Consider the following 10,880-nt stretch of genomic DNA (forward strand, 5'->3'; position numbering starts at 1 on the left):
AAGCCTTAAACCCTTCATAAGCCCTAGAATTGAACCTAGCCTAATACCACAAGTGTTATAAGACCTTAATGCATCAAAGAACACACCATCCATGATTTTATGGCCGTAAAATCATGGGGAAAAGGTCTTAGGGCCGTAAACTCTATAAAGAGTTTACTCTTGAAGAGTAAACTCCCTATCTAGGCCATACACACCCTTAGATGTTACCCGAGACACTCCTAGCACTTGTAGCAAAGTGTTTTTATGTCATAAGACATCCTTACTTGCTTAATTAGTTATTAAATGACTAATTAGATACTTAAATGTATCATTACATGTTGAATAGGATTCGTGTGTGGTCAATTCCTCACTTGACACTTAGCATCCTACACCGGCACCTTCACCCGATCCACTTACAACAGGTGAGTTCATACCCCTGAATGAACCTTTTTAAATGTTTTTACATGTTTTAGGGGGGAATACAAGTTAAAACATGCCAGTTATCATATCAATCACATGTGATTGATAACCCGCATGCACAAGGATTTATTACACTGTCAACTGTTTTGCCAAGTATGATACTGTAAATGGTTTTCCAAAACGACTTTACTTGTTCAAATCTTTACTTATATTGTTTTATCAAAGTTATAATCAAAATGTGTTTATGAAAGGTTTTCAAAGGATTTCTAAAGGTTTTCAAATTTATTTAATAAAAGAATACCAAGTCATGATTGTCTTACGTAAAGGTTTTCCAAAGTTTTCATCAAAGTTTTCTTCCATGTTTTTATACTCCTACTTTGTTAGATACTACTGCTTCGTTATACTTCCACTTAGTTAAATGCTATTACTTTGTTAACGCCTTTTACTTCGTGATACGCTCCTACTTTGTGAAACGCTTCCACTTCGTGATATGCTTATACTTATTAACGCTTCCACTTCGTGATACACTTATACTTATTAACGCTTCCACTTCGTGATACACTTATACTTATTAACTCTTCCACTTCGTGATACGCTTATACCTTATTAACACTTCTACTTCGAGAAATGCTTCTACTTCGTGAAACACTTCTACTTTGTTAACGCTTCTACTTAGTTAAATGTATGCCTATACTTGTATAGTTATATAAATAATGTTTAAAGGACTTAGGAAGGCTAGTTCACCCTATTTCCTTTTCTTCGTTGAGATGTGGTCTGGTGGGATCAAATCTCCGTCCGAAGGTCGTTTGATCATTAATTATATATCATGTATACATGTATAGACATATGGGATTACATCGAGCGATTCGGTTATGAGTCTCTACTGCCAGTCTAACACTTACATCAAAATTCACTGTTTGGGATACATCTTCCGGACACGGCCTTCTCCGTTGTCTAGTTGGTAACCAGAGTCTCTTGTAGGGAGAGCGGACATTGTGTGTATAGATCTATACGGGATTGACACCCCCGCACCCTGACTGCTAGCTACATTCCACGGCCTACCAAGCCAAGGGGTGACAAATGTCACATTATTTTTGACGCTTGCAGGGCGTCAAGTACTCTAGTGTCGATTAGTATGGTTACGAGTATCTCCATGTTTACCTTATAATTCATGGCCTTAAGGTAATGATGTTTAACACTGTATGCTGGAAACATACTTACACTGTTTTAGACCTTGCTAGTTGTATCTGTCATTGATATTGTCTGGGGTCTGTATTCACTGTTTTAGACCTTGCTAGCTGTATCATTCATTTGATACTGTCTGGGGTCTGTATTCACTGTTTTGGACCTTGCTAGCTGTATCTTTCATTTGATACCGTCTGGGGTCTGTGTCTCTCTTTTGTTAGACTGAGTCAGGCGTGTCGTCCATTCGATACTCTCCTGGAGTCTATGATCTCTTTTGCCTTAGTCAGCAGTCTTCACTGCTGAGGCATATGTTATTTTCCCTGATATTCTCCTACTCTCTTTAAAATCAAACACCGTATTTTGGTAATGATAGTGTTTAAGGGAAAATTACTTTTTTTACAACATAACTCTGTCGGGTCTTGGTAGAAGACTACTTTTATTTAAGAAAATATAGGATTTTCTGGAAAAGACTCTAATACACTGTTGATTCTAAACTACTACTTTTATAAAGTTATTTTGACCTTACACAAATGACACTAAATACTTATGAACTCACCAGCATTTATAAAAATGCTGATACTCGCTTTCAAAATAATTTGTATTCTCATGTCAGCAATAGACAGGTACATCTCAGGCGCTTTTGGTGAATACAGTTTTGTACCAAGCTGCGCCTATATTATTACTTGTATTACTTTGATGTTTCTATGTAATGTAAACCATGTAAAACTATTACTATTAATGCAATGGTTGTTGTACTTTGATTACTATACTGAATATGTTGTGAATCTTGACTTGACGTCATCCACCCCAGAACGTTTCCGCCGTTCTGGTTTTGGGGTGTGACACCAATTAATCCCAAAATAAATTCCAATTAATTTCTAATTAATTATTAATTAAATAATCTGATTTCTAATTAATATATTATTTTCATAATACATTAATAAATCATTTATTTCATTTTATAAATCACATAATAATTAATCTCTCTCTCTCTCTCTAAAAGTCATCATGTCTAATTGCTAGGTTTGAAGGCAACTAAAAGGGACCGTGCTATTATGAATTCAAGTTTATACCAATTATAGTTATGAGCTTAGACACCCAATCCAACAAGTTGTTGTTTGGAACATTCTGTAATTTTGACCATTTTACACATACCGGTTATTGTTGTTTGGTTGTTGCCCTTATATTTCTTTCTTTTTTGCCCCTGCTTATTTTCTGAACTCTCATTGAAGATGGTGGACATGATAGAGCTCATTGTTGTCAAATTTTTAGGGTATGCTTTAATTTAGTCCATTTTGCACCTTGGTTTTGCTATGGTTTTGAAGTTACACAGGAAAACCAATTGAACCAGAGCAATCTCGATTTTCATAGTGAATACTGACTTTTCCATTATAAATCATTAGTATGAATTCAAGTTCTACTAATAAGTCAAAAATAGACTTCCAATTCCAAAAGGACACCACGTTAGCAAGATGAAAAAAGGTTAGAAAACTTTATACGTAACAAATGTGCATTGATGGTCGACTTTTAGAGAAATTATCACTACCAAAACACAATAGAATTTTGAATTTTTTAAAGCTCGAGACTCACCTTTCTTACCATATTTTCCATTTTTTTTATTTTTGTTTATTTTATTTTTCTAGCAGTGTTTATCAGGTTTACTCTAAATAGGAAACATATTAAATCATGTGTTTTCTCATTAGACACTTCTCTTAAGTCACTCTTTTCCTACATAGCAATCAAGAATATTTGGGCTTCGGAAGTTAGAACTTTTGGGTTTTATGTGCAACAAATAGATAACAAAAAGAAAAATAAAGAATTTTGTTTTGTTTTACTAGTTGTTTAGAAGTTAACTATGTGTGTGTTTGTTTAACTTTTGGGTTTTAACGGTTTGTTATAATCTTCCTAATTTAGAATTTTGTGTCAACAATTCCAATTTTACTACAACTATTCTTCAAGTATTGATCACTTGATAATTTTGGAGACATTGATATGGTCCTTAAAATATTAGCTATTGAAAATTTTAAAATTTTTTATATATAGAAAAACAAAACCAAATAAATAGACAAATAACATCATTTTCATTGGTCTTTAACCTCAAATATCGTTTTGAACCCCCTAAATGGTCCCAAATGCCTAGAAAGTATCTTAACTTATGGTGTAGCCATGAGTTTTACTTATTTACCCACCTATTGTACGAATATGAACCTAGCTAGAAACTATATGTTGAAATGAATTATCTGACACAAAATAGTCTGTCAAAAGGCCGCAAGGAAGTAGCTCGCACCTAAAGGAAAATAATTGATTCTAGAAATTAATTTATGAAAAAACTATTAGCACCGCCGCTTGGCGCGGATAAACGGACAGTGTGTGTGTGTGTGTGTATATATATATATATATATATATATATATATATATATATATATATATATATATATATATATATATATATATATACTTTCAAGGGCCGTGCTAAGCACGACCCACGAAGGATAATTTTGGTATTTCCTTCATAATTGTCTGCATGTTTGAACAAAAATATAAGTAGATTGCTATTATAAGTAAGAAATTCTAAGAGCGAGCACTTGAATTGAAAATATATTATGAGATGTGACAACTCATGTAAATATTTTCCATTTTACATTCATAAAGTTTGATGATATCACTGCACTGTTACATCAAGAGCAACATAGTTTGGAGTCCCATAGGACCATCTTCCTAAATTTACAAAGAATTCAAATGTAAATAACCAAGAACATATAAAACCTTTTCATGTCTGAAGCTTGCTGCACATGTACACGCACCGCTTGTTGATAAGGGTGTTCACGAGGCGGTTCGGTTCGGATAGTAATAAAATTGTGAACTGTGACCACGGGGCGGGTACCTAATGCGCACTAACCGAAACCGAACTGTATTGATAAAAAAAGCTGAACCGTATGAAAGCGGGTAACCATGGTTCGGTTCACGGGTACCCAGTAAAATATAAAGAATTAAATTCAATTGAAGCTACAAACTCCATTTTAGTTATCTCTTTCTTAAAATTAGTAAGTCAAAGAGTTTAAAAAAACATAATGAAGTTTAAAAATCGTAATGAAATTCAAATATCATATATTCTAAGTTGTATAATAAATACAATAATAAAAATAACAAGAAAAGCGAATGAATTTAGAATTACAAAATTGGAGTTGTCGATATGAATTTTTGTTTAGGTTATTGGACTCGTAGATTGATCAAACAATACTAATGAAATAATAGTTTTTTTTACTTTATATATATATATATATATATATATATATATATATATATATATATATATATATATATATATATATATATATATATATATATTATCAAACGCTTCGGTTCGGGTATCCGCGGATACCTAAATATGAAAACCAAAAATCGACCTGTTGATATCCGGTTTTTTCGGTTTTGGTTTTTTTCAGTTACGGTTTTTTTCGGTTTCGGTTTTTTTGGTTTCGGATTGAACGATTCGGCTCGGTTTTTCAGTTTTGCGGTTTTTTTTGCACACCCCTACTTGTTGAGACCCAAAGTCTGAAACTTTTAGAATACCATATGAGTCCATTAATAGATTTTCAGGCTGCAATAAATTCAAAGCTTAATAACCTCAAGCGCAATTATTGACTATTTCAATACCAATTGTAGCTTAAAAAAGGCTTCCAAATTCATTAGTCTGATATGAACAAAGCCTTTTCTTTAACTACTGAGATTTTTCCATTTCATCCATGCTTATGCATTTCTAGTATTAATGAAAAATTGTTCTTTGGACCTGATTGCAACAAGGGAGAAAGAATGGTACTTAGTTTGTGTTGGAGATTAAAATACTCAATTGGTTTTAATGACAAATAATGAGTTATGTTTTCTTGCGAAAGTTTTGCTGGTGGTAAATGGAGTTGAGGGGCACCTTTTAATAGACACTAAAATAGCAAACATAACACCTTTATGACTAATGTGGATGAATTGTATATCAAAAAGTTACCAATTAAAAAAACAACATTTACCTCAAAAAGAGCCACCTTTTTCTCAACCATGGAGTCAGGATCATCACTTCTCTGTATTTCCCTCTCATGACCTGTAACCTGATTATCAATTTTAGTAGCAACGACAAGTAAATCTTCGATCACATGCTTCTTTCCAAAACACCTCTTCTACCGGATAGAACGAATGAAATATACAAGAAACATTGTAAGATAAAATCAAGAGCCAAGCTTCCAAATCATTACCCAGCTGCTTTATTTAACGACTTGATGCCAAAATTTAGTTCCGCACTACTTTTCATCATCTTAATACATGAAAAATATTAGTTGAATTAAAATAAGTTAATATAAAAGTGAAACCATATTATGAAAACTGAAGTTGGACATAGTTTATAGCATCTTTAAACCTCCGATACACATGTAGCTTCTAAATGTGGACGACAAGCAGAGGTGGCAGAAAACTGCATAAGCAGGCAAGTAGGATGTAGCGAGAATATGCAAGGCAGGCAGGCAAGTGTATGAAGAGGAAAAGGGTAGAAAGCTTAAATAGATGAAGAGTAGAAAAAATCCTTTCAATATTACTCCCTTTCTTAAATAGCTATGGTGAGAAGTAGGAGAAGCAAAGTGTGTCAATATCTCAATTACTGGATTAAAAGTAAGAAAATAATTTGTTACCTTATGGTTCAGTTCCAAGGAGAAAAAGAAAAAGTCACTGAAGAGAAGAAGATGGTGTTAGAGAATGGTAGCATCGATATCTCCATTCGATTCTTCGGTTTCATGGGTTTTCTAGTAAGAGAAAATAAAAGAATGAGAGAAAAAAAGAAGGATGAGAAAAATGGAGAACCGAAATCAAAAGGGAACGACCGAATGAGTGAAGCAGTGGGTTGCAGAGATAAAGGGCAACTGCAATAGAGAAAGGAGTTAAGGAGGGTGTTCATGAGTGGAGATACAGCCCAGCAACTACAAGTCCAAGAGACAGCCCAACTTCCCAAAAGCAATGATACTCAATCGGGCCAAAAGAACCATCAAGAAGCCTATCCGATTTCTGGAATAAAACATGTGTGTTTACCAAGTCAATGAAGTTAGCTAGGACACTTTTTTTTTTCTCGGTTTAGCATTAGCATGTGCTCTTAATATTTGGGTTCCACTTTCAAGAGTAACCCAGGTCTAGAGTAGTTGACATTTCTTTTTCATTTCAATTAGTGTTTAAACAACGATTTTGATTTTAATGGATATTCAGAAAATTGATTTTGTCACTGTTTCATTCTCTTAGTCTTTGGAGGTTGACCACCTCCAAAGACTGAGGGTTTCAAAATTAACTTTGCTGGGTATTTTAGTATAGGTTTGTTGAATTTTAAAATAGCAATCAAACTTCCATTCAGACGAAATGTAAATGGCCTAGCGTATACTTGTAATTTAATGGTTTGAGTTCGACTCTTCTTATGCGTAAGTTTTTAAAAATACCTTATAATTTTAGTAGCAATTAATGGACGTTCTCATTAATATAATAATTAAAAAATCTCCCTACCTAATAAAAGAGTAGCACATTTGCCACATGTCAATCAATTAGAGCTTCACATTAATTATTTGTCAACAAAAAAATTATTTATAATATCTATTGCCTAATTTATTAAATTTTTTTTTTATCATAGCTCAATAATTACCTTATAATTTAATTAAAATTATTTTTACCTTTCTAATCCGTGGTGCCCACGGGTTATAAACTAGTATATAATATTTTTAAGATCCGAAAAAAAAATATCCGTTGAATACACAATAGTAATTTTTTTTCTATTATTATTATTTTCTATATGCAAATCATTTGTATTTATTTTACATTTTTACTGTTATATAAACCTTACTTTTTTTTTTTCTTAAGAACCTCTCATTTAACGGTTTTATCTTCTTTTATATGTTAAATTTGCTATACTAAATTACCTACGCCAAGCGACGGATGCGATGGTATGGTTTTGCATCGGCGCGGTGGATTAGGTGGATTATGGTTATTTGTTTATGGAATGGAGCCTCTTCACTAACTTGTTTTCTTGCTATATTTTATAAATATTTAAAACTATCATTTTGATTGACTTTAACAAAAAAAATGGAACATTCTATATTAGTTTTTATTTTTGTATACTAAATATAATAGACATGTTACTAAAAAGTATATAAATATAGAATGTAATGAAAAATAATAAAATAAATTTTTTATCATACATGATGGTATAGATAAGTCATTTAAAAAAGTGAAGTATTTGTTAAATAATATTAACTTTAGTTATCCTGAATTGTATTAAGTCACAAAAAAAGATAACATTAAAATCATAATTTTAGTTATTAATTTAAGATAACAGTAATAATTGACAAAGAATAAATATCATTAAAAATGTCCATTATCATTTTTTAAGTACTCATAATATTTTCTATCTATTATATTATCTATTATATGTTCAACTTTTTAATAATAACTAGGAAAAGACCCGTGCATTGTACGGGTGAAAGTTTAGTGGTAAAAATATAAAGAAGTAAAAATAAAGTGTCAAAATTATAAAGAGGAAAAGTTTGTTGAAATTTTAGTGGCAAAATTAGTAAAAATAAAGTACCAAAACTATAAAGAGAAAAAGTATGTTGAAACTGTAGTGGCAAAATTATAAAAAAGTAAAAATAAAGTGGTAAAATTATAAAAGAATAAAGAAAAAGGGTTTTAAAGAAGTAAAAGTGAAAGTTTAATAACAAAAATATGAAAAAGTAAAAATAAAATGACAAAATTATAAAAAGGAAAAGTTTGTTGAAACTTTAGTGGCAAAATTAAGAAAAAAAATATAAATATAGTGTTAAAATTATAAACATGGAAAGTTTCTTGTTGAAACTTGTCATGCGCTTTAATATATATATATATATATATATATATATATATATATATATATATATATATATATATATATATATATATATATATATATATATATATATAATACATATAATTTTTTATTAATATATAATATTTCTATAATACATATAATTTTTTTATTAATAATATTTATAATAGCATTTCATTTTTCTAAACATTGTAGATTTTTCACTTATTGTTGTGTGTATTTTTTATAAATCAAGTTAAAATCTAAAATTTTATAAATTTAAGTCAAAATCTAAACTCTTAGATATCTTTTATGGTGAAAATTTAGATATTGTTTACAATTTTGTTCAAATAAATAATAGCCACAATCAAATCTATTTGTGATGCATTTCAAATCACATTCCATGTTTTACATAATAAAGAATTCGGTTCAAGTTTTCAATCATCAATCATCATGTTTGACATTAAAGAAAATATATTTGAACGTATAATATTGTGCAAATTCACTATAACATGCATTATTATGTTTAATGGCACTAAACTATAATCACAATCGAATATCCCTATAATACATTAATAGTGACTAACCATTGAGAAAAAGGAAAATCAACTTGTTACCTATAGATCTTTCTCTGTAAAATGAAAAAAAAAACTTGTACCCCTTTATGATTTCATTTTTGTTAACAAAATCAAGAAGAAAAAAAATATTCAGAGAACCACGAGATGCAATACCTGGGAAAAAAATTAAATCTGTAAAAGCTCGAAAATACCAAGAATAAGGAGCAATGGTGGTTTGTTCTAGATTATCAATGAGAAAGATCCCGTTTTCTGATTTTTTTTCACCTGGTAAGTTTTTAGACCCACTTTCTTTAGCATTTTGTTCATCCTCAGTTTAAATTTGTCAATGGCGAGTTGACGACAACATCTTCATTAGGATTCAGGGTTTTATAATCATACGTAAGAAGAACAACGGTGGTCTCCAAGGAATTTAAAAAAGAAGAGCATCGACAATGTAGTTGGTGATGACGTTTAGGATTCTATGATTTTTAGACATAGTGGCGACCGTCAGCTCTAGGGTGGTAATGGCGGTGGATACAATTATTAGTGGTTTAGATCGTGGTGGTGGTTATGAAAGTTGGTAAGATCCCAAGAAACACACATGAAGTCGGATAACATCTACATCAAAAATAAAAATTATCAAAACCAAAAAACATGTAGATAGGGAAAAGAACCTAATTTGCATCATCTTGTGATGTTTGAACTCAATGGATTCGAAGCATTTCATGAAAGCGTGAAACATGAAAGAAAGTAAAAGGCATAAAAATCTAGGTTTTTTTCACCCTTCTCTTCAATTGATTTGTGGTTCCGGCTGGTCCTTGGAGAACATCAATAACCTCATATTTATTCAACATGTTTATAAGAAAATATAAAAAAAAAATAAGAAGAAAATGAAAGAAAAGCTCACATGGAAACCAATATAATTGAAAAAATAAGATGTCATCAACATTTTGATTTACTTTTCATTCCTCTCTTGTCTCTGCAACATTTTTAAATAGAAAAATATAAGAAGAAAATTAATCATCATATTGAATAAAGAATACAAAATTGTAACAAATACCCTTTTCCTATGGATACCTTTTCCCCCCTAAATCACCATGGAAGAACACAAACCAACAACTAAACTATATATAGACATTAAGGGAGAGAGACAATACCTAGGATTAGACTCCAATTCATGTTGTGTCTTCAATAACATGTGAAATTAGAAAATAAAAACATAATAGATATCAAATACTTAAAAATATTAAACACGAACACGCTTCAAGTGTGGGATCGATTGGTGACCATATTGAAAATCACTATCATTAAACCTTAGCAGCATCAGACACCCTAACTTTCAAAACCAAGATTGTGAACATAAATAACATACAAAACAAAAGAAATCATAAAAAATGAAAAAAAATAAGCATTACCCTCTCTTGTTCCCTTCTTCCTTTCGCAGCTTCTTGCTCTCCAAAAATTCATTTGTGATTTCAAATGGGCGCTTATCGATAGCAAATCATATAGGCTATTATTATCATTCAAAATCTGAAAGCGGAGAAGGGGGAGAACCTCAGTGATGATGTCTATTGTGGAAGATGGGGGAGACAATAGTGAGTGGCAGTGGATGTAAGATGGTAGCAACAACACAAATTTTTTTTAATCTGGTTGAAGTCTTATAAGCTAAAGAATAGAGATGCAGATCGAGATGAAGATGGAGATGTGTATGTATTTGGTGAGGGTTATAAGGAGAGAGGCAGACAAAGAAGAGAGTGATTTGTGTTCTTTTTGTTTAAATATGATGGTTTTGTTGATTAATGGAGAGAAAAATGAGACTGGTAGTGATGCAAGATGAGGTTGTGGTGTTGATTGACAGTTTAAAGTTTCACAGATAGAGGATG

The 10,880-nt window shown here is 31.2% G+C and overlaps 1 long non-coding RNA gene across 1 annotated transcript; it reads right to left on the bottom strand.

Annotated features, from left to right (window-relative positions):
• Window positions 1-4,193: 4,193 nt before the first annotated feature.
• Window positions 4,194-6,474, bottom strand: LOC122194538 (uncharacterized). Its single transcript, XR_006183677.2, has 2 exons — window positions 6,258-6,474; window positions 4,194-5,684 (listed from the first exon to the last, which is right to left on the bottom strand). It is a non-coding gene; the product is annotated as an uncharacterized LOC122194538 (long non-coding RNA).
• Window positions 6,475-10,880: the final 4,406 nt, after the last annotated feature.

This window comes from Lactuca sativa, chromosome 5 (genome assembly GCF_002870075.4).
Source record: "Lactuca sativa cultivar Salinas chromosome 5, Lsat_Salinas_v11, whole genome shotgun sequence".
Lineage (NCBI taxonomy): Eukaryota > Viridiplantae > Streptophyta > Magnoliopsida > Asterales > Asteraceae > Lactuca > Lactuca sativa.